The sequence below is a fragment of the Arachis hypogaea genome, chromosome 13, assembly GCF_003086295.3.
Source record: "Arachis hypogaea cultivar Tifrunner chromosome 13, arahy.Tifrunner.gnm2.J5K5, whole genome shotgun sequence".
NCBI lineage: Eukaryota > Viridiplantae > Streptophyta > Magnoliopsida > Fabales > Fabaceae > Arachis > Arachis hypogaea.
This window is the reverse complement of record NC_092048.1, coordinates 125242948-125253453: the sequence shown is the minus strand read 5'-3', so window position 1 is coordinate 125253453 and position 10506 is coordinate 125242948. Positions and strand designations below refer to the sequence as shown.

The window sequence follows — 10506 nt, the reverse complement described above, 5'->3', positions numbered from 1 at the left end:
ATAGTATAAAAGAAAAAATAAGGATTCCAAAATTTTTAATATGAATTCCAGGAATCTTGCATGTTAGTCTAAAGCTTCAGTCCAGGAATTAGACATGGCTCAATAGCCAGCCAAGCTTTCAATGAAAGCTCCAGTCCAAAACACTAGACATGGCCAATGGCCAGCCAAGCTTTAGTCTTTAACACGAGAGTATATTGCTCTTTGATAACAAATTGCAAGCCTCAGTCCAAAAGAATTAGACATGCCTTTACAGCCAGCCAGGCTTCACATGCTTCATGAAACACTAGAATTCATTCTTAAAAACTCTGAAGAAAATTTTTGAAAACATTTTTTTTTTTTTTTGAAAACAGATGAGAAAATTTTAGAAATATTTTTGAAAAATTTTTTGAAAAGAAAACAAAAAGAAAGTTACTAATTGAGCAACAAGATGAACCGTCAGTTGTCAAACTCAAACAATCCCGAACGGCTCAAAACTTGGTGCTGTTGCGATCAAAAGGAATCTGGCACTGATGTACCGACAAAAGCTTGCCGAAGACTCAAACAATCCCGGCAACGGCGCCAAAAACTTGGTGCACAAAATTGTGATCTCCAGGCTCGAACAAATCCTGGTAATGGCTCCAAAGCTTGGTGCTCTGATCTTAATTCATAATTGTCACAACTTCGATACAACTAACCAGCAAGTGTACTGGGTCGTCCAAGTAATAAACCTTACGTGAGTAAGGGTCGAATCCACAGAGATTGTTGGTATGAAGCAAGCTATGGTCACCTTGTAAATCTCAGTCAGGCGGATTTAAACATGATACTTGATTAGATTAAAATAAACAATAAAAGGGATAGAGATACTTATGTAGATTCATTGGCAGGAATTTCAGATAAGCGAATGAAGATGCTTTTCGTTCCTCTGAACCTCTGCTTTCCTGCTATCTTCATCCAATCAGTCTTACTCCCTTCCATGGCTAGCCTTATGTGATACATCACCACTGTCAATGGCTACTTTCGGTCATCTCTCGGGAAAATGATCCAATGCCCTGTCACGGCACGGCTAATCGTCTGGAGGCATCACCCTTGTCAATGGCTTCATCTTATCCTCTCAGTGAATAATATGCTCACGCACCCTGTCACGGCACGGCTATTCATCTGTCGGTTCTCGATCATGCTGGAATAGGATTTACTATCTTTTGCGTCTGTCACTAACGCCCTGCAATCGCGAGTTAGGAGCTCGTCACAGTCATTCAATCATTGAATCCTACTCGGAATACCACAGACAAGGTTTAGACTTTCCGGATTCTCTTGAATGCCGCCATCATTCTAGCTTACGCCACGAAGATTCTGGTTAGGAGATCTAAGAGATATTCATTCTAGCTTAATTCATGTAGAACAGAAGTGTTTGTCAGGCACGCGTTCATAAGGGAGATGGTGATGAGCGTCACACATAATCATCACCTTCATCACGTTCTTGGGTGCGAATGGATATCTTAGAAGCGAAATAAGAAGAATTGAATAGAAAACAGTAGTACTTTGCATTAATCTTTGAGGAACAGCAGAGCTCCACACCTTAATCTATGGAGTGTAGAAACTCTACCGTATGAAAATACATAAGTGAAAGTCCAGGCATGGCCGAGATGGCCAGCCTCCTAAACGAGATCAATAGTCTCCTAAGATGAACAATGGAATAAAACTGAGACCAAAGATGGTCAAAAAGACTAGTAAAGGTCCTATTTATAATAAACTAGTCACTAGGGTTTACATGAGTAAGTAATTGATGCATAAATCCACTTCCGGGGCCCACTTGGTGTGTGTTTGGGCTGAGCTTAAGTGTTGCACGTGCAGAGGCCATTTGTGGAGTTGAACGCCAGTTTCTGTGCCAGTTTGGGCGTTCAACTCTGGTTTTGGATCCTTTTCTGGCGCTGGACGCCAGATTTGGGCAGAAGGCTGGCGTTGAACGCCAGTTTACGTCATCTATTCTTGGCCAAAGTATGGACTATTATATATTGCTGGAAAGCCCTAGATGTCTACTTTCCAACACAATTGGAAGCGCGCCATTTCGAGTTCTGTAGCTCCAGAAAATCCACTTTGAGTGCAGGGAGGTCAGAATCCAACAGCATCAGCAGTCCTTCTTCAACCTCTGAATCTAATTTCTGCTCAAGTCCCTCAATTTCAGCCAGAAAATACCTGAAATCACAGAAAAACACACAAACTCATAGTAAAGTCCAGAAATGTGAATTTAACATAAAAACTTATGAAAACATCCCTAAAAGTAACTAGATCCTACTAAAAACATACTAAAAACAATGCCAAAAAGCGTATAAATTATCCGCTCATCACAGAGGTAGTGTAGTATTACGGACCTCTAATCCATAAAATAGATACATATAATAGTGAAAAGAGATAATATACTAGGAGTCTTAAAGTACGGGTAAACAAAATCGCAAAATAAAAAGTGCAACGCTCAAGGAATAGGATTACTTACGTGCTAAGAAACTAGAAGATAAGGATAAGAATAAGTGAGAAAGTAAAGGAAAGCCAATAATACAGCATAACTAGCTCCTGACTCAGCTGCGAAGCCAAGGCTGGCCGGAGGTATATATATATACATATATAGGTATCCAAAATACACAAAATACAAAATAAGGCCTATCTCTCCATCAACCTCTATGAGGAGCAAAATAAGCAAGTTTCTCGGAGAGCAAGCTAGATACATAGGTACATATATATACAATCATAAAACCCAAAACAACCCAGGGACTACTCCGCTTCAAGATCCAGACGCCTAGCGAGGAGCCTCTCGACCTGCATCTGAAAACAACAACACAGTATGGGAAGAGAACCGGAGGTTCTTAGCATAGTAAAGGTGCCACACGTATAATAAATAAGGTTCTGGGAATGCCAGAGACAATCCTAGAACTCCGTCGTACAATTGTTAAACTTAATTACTAAACAGAAGCCATAAATAGGGGTAGGTATTATAGACCTTCCTAAACTTACTCAATTTTAACCCTAATATAACACCAAACCACTTCACCCTTTCCTCCGTCCCTCCGTTATCCATAATTCAGCAGAGACAAGCAACCAAACAAGTTCACGCACAAGTAATAAGCAGATAGTGCAAGTAGCAAGTATAACAGGTAGTAGGAGGTATACATTAAATTAGGCAAACCCAGGAAATGCATAGCAATCAAAACAAACAAATGCACGTGATGCATGCCTGTCCTATGGCTGATGAGGCTCATCTGTCGGTTATCTAGCCAACCCGACAAGTCCGAAAACCTTAGACTGTCCCCCTTCGCACATCCCCATGAGTCTATGCATAGATTTCACATTCATTCATCATTCAAATCACTCAATGGGGGCTATCCATACCCGAAAATTTATACGTGCCCGGTCACCCTTACGACGTAGGGTCAACAGAGTATCGAGTTTCAACCTGGAACACGTGGTGGCAAGCCACGATTCTTTCCCAGGGAAACTCGTGTCTCAAATATCATTATTCATACCATTTCATTTTCATAATCATTATGTAATCATTTATCAAGCCATGGCATAAAACTTCATTTAACATTCTCATCTTCTTCATATAACTCATTATTTTACCTCTTACTTCATCACCAAGTTATCTTATTTTCCTCGCTCTAATTAGCTACTGGACTTAGTACTATACCCTAAGTCTAAAAGAGAGGAAAATGGAGGTTTAGAAGTGAAAATCTGGTTTAAAACACCCAAAATCCAGTTTTGTAGCAAACAGACCCACGCGCACGCGTGGAGAGAATAGCATGTCACGCGTACGCGTGAGTCATGTGTACGCGTGATCATGCGCATTCGCCTCTCACGCGCACGCATGGCTACTCGTGCATGCGTCGTTAAAATGCCACGCCATGCGTACGCGTGGCCCACGCATACGTGTGGATGTACGTTTTCCAAAAATGGGCAGAATGCCCAGAAAGCTTCTACAAACCAGTTTTGATATCCTACAAACACAATTTTCACCCTAAACTTCAATCGTCCATAACTTCCTCTATAAAATTTCATTTTTCATAAAATATATATCGTTCAAAAGTTTGCAAAAGCACCTTTCATTTGAAATAAACCACATTTCCATCCAAAATTTGAGGAGCAAGTTATGGACTCCCAAAGTTCATTCAAAATCAACTTTTTTACCAAAACCACAAAACCATATTTTCCTTTCAAACCTCTTCTCCACCTAATTTAGCATACCACAACCATCAACAAAATTAACCCTCAACCATAACACAACAATTCTAACAACCTTAGCTCAATAACATCATGTTCCACCCAATTTACTAATTTAGCCACAAATCACATATTGCTACACATACTCATTCTTACTATTTTCATGAAAATTTTCAATCCTCATTACAACACTTACAACACTGATTGTCAAGTCAATACCAACAAGACCAAATTATACCATTCACTATCTCAACCACACCATTACCTTGCCAAAATCATCACCCTTCATTTATCACCAACATACAAGCATATACACACATACATTTAATTCCCATTATTAATTACTCAACACCATACCATATCAATTTATTCATCAACATCACAAACACTAATCATTTAACATATCAAACCATTCCAACCTATCCTATAATGCTCTAGCCTAAGTTTTCACACAATCTTATATATTAAACGCGCGAAACCTAAACCATACATTGGCCGATCACTTTATTTAGTCCAAGGCAGCCCCCCAAGGTCACAACGCAGCCCCTCAAACTTAGAGAAACCAGCCACAAGCTTAACCTCAATCACCACCAAGCTTCTAAATGCTTATTTTTCAATTCCAATGCTTATATATAAACTCAATTCACACCTAATTCACATATATATTCGAAATTCAGTTTCTTCATAATAAAATTAAAATTGACTACGGTTTAGGTTGTTCTTACCGTACCCATACGCATAATAACTCAAGCCCAATAAGTTCTGGAAGCTAGATCGAACCTAAAACACCAAATTGGGCAAGATTTCATCACAAGGGTTCAATTTCACCATGAGAAAGGGGATAGAGATTTTGAAATGAAAATGAAACTTACCGGTGAAATTGATCCGACAGAAATGTAGAGCTCGACGCGTGGCCGCGAACGGTGCGGCAATCGGAGCTCGAACGGAAAAGTTATGGTAATGAGAAGATTTGATGAGGGTTATGGAGTTTTCCTTCCTCCCCAATCTGTTTGGCGTCGTGTGTATGAAATAGGGAAGAAGAAGCTGCTGCTTCTTGTAAGTTATGGGTCCGGTTGGACCCACGGGCCCGGTTTAGGCTCCGGTTCAACCGGTTTGGCCCTTTCGATCCAATTTTGGGCCAAATTTTTCGAAATTAGTATCAAAATTCTCGTTTTAAGGAGCTCTATCCTATTTTGATATTAATTTTTCATTTTTAATTTTCTTAATTAAAATTCAATTTATTAACTAATTATTTACCGATTTTAGCAGAGTTTACAATATATATATATAAAAGCTTGGTTACCAACTATACTTTTCACGGGTTTATAGTCTTATTCAGATTGGGGAACCATTAATTTAATTGAATAAAATTAAGTAAGGTGCAAATCTAGGTAATCAATATAACTCGGGTAATTAACTAAAGACTTACTTGAGTATCAAGGTAAAATCGGACAAATGCAATTTTTTGTTAGGAGATGAGCTACAACTCGAGAAAACATCAAGCAACTCACAAAGTTAGAATTAGTACAATAAATGGCCAAGATCACTAAAAGAACCGAAAAAAAAAGATGGATAGATTACATGGTAGTTCTCATAGGACAGAAAATTTTCACCAAAAATTTTACTAAAATGTTATTAATCAATGATACAATAAATTAAAAAATGTAGCAGCGGAGCAAATTAAAAGGCCTTGTGATAATAAAGACCACCAATGCAGTTACTTTCGCTATAATAGATTTTTCCCAACTTGCATTTATACATAATCCAGTGGGTTCCCTTGTGTATGCACCTATTGGTAATCTTGATTATACTATTTGGTAACACATGCAAAAGGAGACAACTCATCTATCTACTCACTTTCTTCCGCATATTTTTGTTCTGTTCAAATTTAAGTTCAAATTCAAACATATTTAAGATTAGAACAATCTCTTTACAGTTAATGGCTCCTTTAAACTTTCACTCAACAAATCATTCTGCTTAGACCATTTTAAAACACTTATTAAAAGTAAATGAATGTATCATCAATGATCTTTAAAACTTTACTAAAATAGCAAGTTTTCCTGATTTTATTACTTTTATATTATATCATGTAAAATTGTATTTTTAATCCTCACTAATAAAATATATTATTTTTTAGAAATTTGTAAATAATAACGATTCTTTTTCATGTTTTTAGTTTATTGTGAATTAATTATTAAAGACTTTCTCCCCATGTGATTAGTCGCAGTTTTTAAACATTTCTTTCTCCTCTTCATATGACCATCTCTAAGTTTTCACTATTTCAATTACATTATGAAAATATAAGAACTATCATATTGATAGCTAAGATATGGAATCAATCATAAGAATCTATTATCAATGTCAATGGAGTTCACTTCCAAGTTTGCCTTACTCTATTTTTTGTATTAATTATTATCTCAACTATCAATCATCTATAATAAATTCATAATTTTCTCTTGTTCAAGAAATTCTCATTGAACATGTTTCCCAATATACAATTGGACTATGTGCCATATGCAGAAAAGGGAGCTGCCATATGTAGTGGTCTTCAATAATTACATAATAAAATGGCCCTATACATAACAATATATGAGTTATACATGTTCATAACAAACATTTCAATTTTTGCAAATTAAAAAGGTATCAAATCTACCACACCATATTGAGCATTGAACATATAATCATCCAATCTAAGCTATACACAAATATTAATCTAGTGCTAGTTTACTACTTGGAGGATGGAAAATACTGTCTGAATAAGAGTGAGAATAAGCAAAAAAATTCCAGCAATGAAAGCCACTGTCTTCCATGAAGTGTTGTAATAGTTGCACATCAAATTTGCTATTTTTCTGTTCATATATTTGATATCTTACACAATATTCTTGCAATATCGAAGTGGATTCTACTAACTTTATTCAACCACATAATCATGCAAGAAGTAAATTCTTTATCGCCAAATAGAAAAGGTAAAATGGATACCAAGATCATATTGCATAGTAACAAAAAAATTTTCATGAGACCGAGCTGAACAAATTATGCAGAAAGACAGATGGAGAGTAAGGCAGAGAATATTATCAGTCACTAAATTGGGACAAAATTTCATCAGACTAGAGTTCGAACCAAAATAGCAAACAAATCGAAAACAAGCAAAATTAAACTAAATTGTTGCAAAGATATTCGATCAACAAGCAAAATGATTAAATTGAAACAAACGTACGAAAACAAAAGATGAAATAGGAACAACAAAAAAAGGGAGAAAAATCGAACCAGGAAGTGGGGAGAGGGTGTGTTCGAGCGACACACGGTAGGGCAAGGGGGAAGGCTGAGGACGACAACACCAGGATGATTGGGAAGCCACGCGACGACACCGAGACGTGAACGGCGGAGGGACGAACAATGGACGTGCCTCTCCACCTTCCTTTCGCGCGCGGGAGCTATGCGGCAGCTTGAGCAGATCCATGATAGGAAGGATGTAGCCACTGCAGCTGATGAACGGAAGGTATACGGCAACAAGGAGTCTTAAAACTAGTGATTGGCGCTTTTGCCTCCCTTTAGGTTTGCGCAAAAACGAGGATTAATGGCTCTGGCTTCACCAATTTCGATTATAAAATAAAATTGAGCAACATGTTATTTGCAGCGGTTGATACACAACACCGCCGTGATCTTGACCAGTCTTTGACAGAGACAAATAACGCATCAAGAATCGCAGCTACTAAATCAATTTGCAGCGGTTTGGGAAAACGTCGGCAATTTTTCGCTGCAATTTCCTGTTTCTCTTGTAATGTCACTGTCACTGTTGTAATCTCTCCATTTGAAATTTCGATCGGCTTCAAATTGTTGGAACTCAATGTACAGTTCGATAAACGACACTTGTGATCGAATTTCGTAATAGACTGAAACATCTCTTGCATGCTCACTTCATCGGTGACATACTTTGTTTGGAAATGAACGAACCCACCAAACACTAATACGAGATACCGATACAAAATACTTGATGCTATATTCGGTATATGCGGATCTATTCTTTCACAAATAACACATTTTAGTTCTTCAAATAGTATTGTAAAATGAATAATAACATCACATGGATTCTCACATACAAATCTTACTCTATCAGGTATTTGTAATAATATCTAACCATGATAATATAATTTTAACATAATTCTATCCTCTATTTTTTTAAAAAAAATAATGTCTCTCCTTTCAACATTAGTTCAAAGTTGCAAAAGTAAAAAGGAAACAAAGTGAAAACGGCTGAGAGAACGAAGAAGAAGAAGATGAAGTTTGTGCAAATAGTCCACAGAGTACGTACATACATACATTTATACATTAAAATTTGAGTAATTACTCAAATCAGTCCCCAAGGATTTTAGAATCGAACATTTTAGTCCCAAAAAAATTTAATACACAGATTAATCCCCAAGGTTTTACTCCGGCAGACAAATCAGTCCCCAGTTCATTTTCCGACAGAGTAATTACCCAGATTAGTCCCCAAAGATTTTAAAAACGGACATTTTAGTCCCCAAGAAAAACTAATGTACAAATCAATCCCCAACGTTCTTTTCTGTTAGACATAATAATCTTCCGTCCAAAAATAAAATAAAATAAAATTATTATTATTATTAATTGCACAATAATATTGTACTATATTTTTTGTATTTTTTAGACAAAAATAATGATGAATTTATTCATTAAATTCTTATATATATATATATAGTCACTCAATAATAATAATAATAATAATAATAATAATAATAATAATAATATTAGAGATTATTTTACAAAAATTCAAGGTTAAAATTATTTGATATTTTTATATTTAATATAATCAAAAGATGTCCTATGTAATATATATATATATATATATATATATATATATATATATATATATTAAAAAATATGTATTAAAAGAAAATATTTTAATTTGGATTTATGTTAAATACATGTTTTTTTAATACAAACATATTTTTTAAAATAGTACATCTTTTAATTATATTAAATACAAAAATATTAAATGATTTTAACTTTGAATTTCTTGTAAAATAATCTCTAATAATTTTATTTATTTATTTATTTATTTATTTATTTATTTTTTATTATTATTATTATTATTATTATTATTATTGTTGTTATTATTATTATTATTAATTACATAATAATATTGTACTATAATTTTTTGTATTTTTTAAATAAAAATAATGATAAACTTATTCATTAGATTCTTTTATATATATATAGTCACTCAATAATAATAAAATTATTAGAGATTATTTTACAAAAAATTCAAGATTAAAATTATTTGATATTTTTATATTTAATATAATTAAAAAATATACTATTTTAAAAAATATGTTTGTATTAAAAAAACATGTATTTAATATAAATTTAAATTAAAATATTTTCTTTTAATACATATTTTTTAATACAAACATATTTTTTTTTACATAGCACATCTTTTAACTATATTAAATACAAAAATATCAAATAATTTTATCCTTGAATTTCTTGTAGAATAATCTCTAACAATATTATTATTATTATTATTGAGTGACTATATATATAAGAATCTAATGAATAAATTTATTATTATTTTTATCCAAAAAATGCAAAAAAATATAGTATAGTATTATTATACAATTAATAATAATAATAATAATTATTATTATTATTATTATTATTATTATTTTATTTTATTTTATTTTATTTTTGGATAGAGGATTGCTATGTCTAACAGAGAGAAACGTTGGAGATTGATTTGTACATTAATTTTTCTTGGGAACTAAAATGTTCATTTTTTTAAATCTTTGGGACTGATCTGGGTAATTACTTTGCCAGAAAATGAGCTGGCTGATTTATCTGCCGGAGTAAAATCTTGGGGATTGATCTGTGTATTAATTTTTCTTTGAGACTAAACTGTCCGATTTTAAAATCTTTGGAGACTAATTTGGGTAATTACTCTTAAAAATTTTTTAAATTAAAAAAACCGACACACCAATTTCGATTTTTCATTTTATGATTTTTTTTTCACAAAACTTACCTTCGATTTACTCCAAATAAAAAATATTTTTTTGAATCCACACAAATCGGAGGCTCTGATATATGCACTCTCTGAATTTGAATTCCATATACCTCTAATCGGACCATTAGTTTTCTACTCCCATCTAAAATTGTAGCTCCGATTTGTATTTTTTAATTTTAAAAAAAAAAATATTTCTATATTATTAAAAACACACCCGCTCTCTATATCTATACATAACACACCCTCCAAATTCATAACTAAAAAATGAGCCCTAAATTAAAAAGTACAACTCATCAATT

The 10506-nt window shown here is 33.8% G+C and overlaps 1 long non-coding RNA gene across 1 annotated transcript; it reads right to left on the bottom strand.

Annotated features, from left to right (window-relative positions):
- Positions 1-2639: 2639 nt before the first annotated feature.
- LOC140178195 (uncharacterized) lies at positions 2640-5200 on the bottom strand. The gene is made up of 3 exons (XR_011870452.1): positions 5061-5200; positions 4914-4968; positions 2640-2796 (listed from the first exon to the last, which is right to left on the bottom strand). It is a non-coding gene; the product is annotated as an uncharacterized lncRNA (long non-coding RNA).
- Positions 5201-10506: the final 5306 nt, after the last annotated feature.